A 2,174-nucleotide genomic window follows, 5' to 3' on the forward strand; every position below is an offset into this window, starting at 1 on the left:
TACAGGCTTACTCTGTGTTTTGCTGCTGTTGTGTTTGTGACTTTTGAAGCATATGATCTTTCTTTTGTGTATTCTTTCTTCTGTGCACAGCACCTTCTAAGAATCTCCTGTATATCTTGGTCTCAAAGTATCATAGTCTCTTAGGAATTGGCTGTTTGGGAAGGATTTTAGTTCTTCATTGCTGATGAAGCTGAGTTTGGCTGAGTAGGAAAATCTTGGTTCCAATTGTTTATCTTTGAAACATATAAAATTGGATCCAATTCTTTCTGACCTGTAGTGTTTCTGCAGAGAAGTTCGCAGTAATTCTGATTGGTCTCCCCAGGTAGGGAGTCTGACCCTTTCTCTTTTTGCCTTTAGAGTTCTTTTCAACTATACCTACTTTGTGCTGCCAAATTATTATGTGTCTAGGGTTTGGTTTTCTTATAAGATGTCTTGCAGGTATCTCTGGATCTCTTGTGCTTGTTTATTCATCTCTCTGGCCAGATGAGGGAAGTTTTCTTGAATGATCATGGAATGTTTGTTGCAAGATGTTTTTCATTTCTCTTTCTATTTCAGATATTCCGATCAGACCTAGGTTTGGTTTATTGGATAAATTTCTCTTCTTCTTAAGGTTTTTTTCCTCTATTTTTAAGAGATTGGATTAATGCTATATGTTTTCTTCTAGTTCTGAGATCCTTTCTTCTGCTTTGTAAATTTAGTTTCTCACACTTGTTAGTTTTCATATATTCCTTGGATGGAGTTATTTATTTCTGTTATTTCTAAGTATGCTTTTTTGAGTCATTCTAGCTTCATTGCATTTTTATTTAGTTTTATCCCTTGTTTTTCTTAATTTTTATTCATTCTATCTAATGAATCTCTGATTTCCATAAGTACCTTCAGGGTAGTGTCATTCTGGGAGATTGTCTTCGTTTGTGTCCCAGTAGGTGTTCTTTCTAGCACCGACCCTTTGTGGGACTCTGAATGGACTACCAGCAGTTTTTCATTGTAGTCTCTTTATTTATAGCAGTCTTCTATCTTTCTCCATAATGCTGCTATTCAGTCGAAAATGTAGAAGTAGTCACTCTTGATATTTGCTCTATCCTTTGTCCTTCCTTGAGCTAGAACTCTGAGTTTGTTCAATTATGAAACAGGGCTGAATGTAGGGAGTTGTGCTCCGTCTTTACAATTTTGAGAACTTACTGGAGAGTGAGAGTCCTGAAAGAGTTCTGAAACTATTGGCAGGTTATGATAATGTTTGCTATTCAGTGAATGGGCCAGTGGGACTCGGCTTTTATCTGCAAAATATGACCTATCAGTGGAATTTTGCAGTGGATAAGAGAGATTGGATGAAACTCCACATACACAGCAAGAATTGGAAATTTTTTAAGCAAAATGATGATGGATGTCAGCTAATGGGAAATTACTAAAGGGACACAAGAGATGTCAGGTGAACACTGGTTGTATCAACATAACTGATGTCTTGCTTAAGTTAGGTGGGGACATAAGATATCAACCAGGTCTTGGTGGGTGATAAGGAATCCAATCAGATATTGAGAGTGAACAGATATAGAGAAGGGGAAGTATGGCTAATCCAACATGGCAGGATTTCAGACACCACTTGACTTCATAAGAGAGTTTGCAGACAGTACTGGGAGAAGATTCTGGAGCTGCCTGATACTTAGTGAAACTAATAATCTTCATCAGGTTGGGGTACATAAATTGTAGCTCCATCATCTAACCAAATTTACAACTAAAAACAAAGCACAGCTGGGCTCGGTGGCTCAGCCTGTAATTCCAGCCCTAAGTGAGGCAGAGGTGAGTGGATCACCTCAGCCTGCGGGTTGAGACCCACCTGGGCAAATTGGCGAGACCTCATCTCTGCAATAAATAAAAAATATTAACCAGACATAGTAGCACTCCCCTTTAGTTCCAGCTACTTGGAATAGTGAGTCAGAAGGATCACCGGAACCCAGCAAGTCGAGGCTGCAGTGGCCAGGAGAGACCACTGCACTCCGGTCTGGGTGGAAGAGTAAAACTCCAACTCAAAAAAAAAAAAACAAAACAAACAAAGCAAAAATGTGTCAGAGGAATGTAAATTATTTACTCCCCGCATATCTGGTGATGGTGAGAACATGGGTAATGACACCTGGTTCTGAATTTGACTCAATGAGGTCAGAGAATCGTCTTCAGTCCAT

Source organism: Carlito syrichta, unplaced genomic scaffold (assembly GCF_000164805.1).
Source record: "Carlito syrichta isolate Samal-C Ts95f unplaced genomic scaffold, Tarsius_syrichta-2.0.1 Scaffold317135, whole genome shotgun sequence".
In the NCBI taxonomy this organism is placed as follows: Eukaryota; Metazoa; Chordata; class Mammalia; order Primates; family Tarsiidae; genus Carlito; species Carlito syrichta.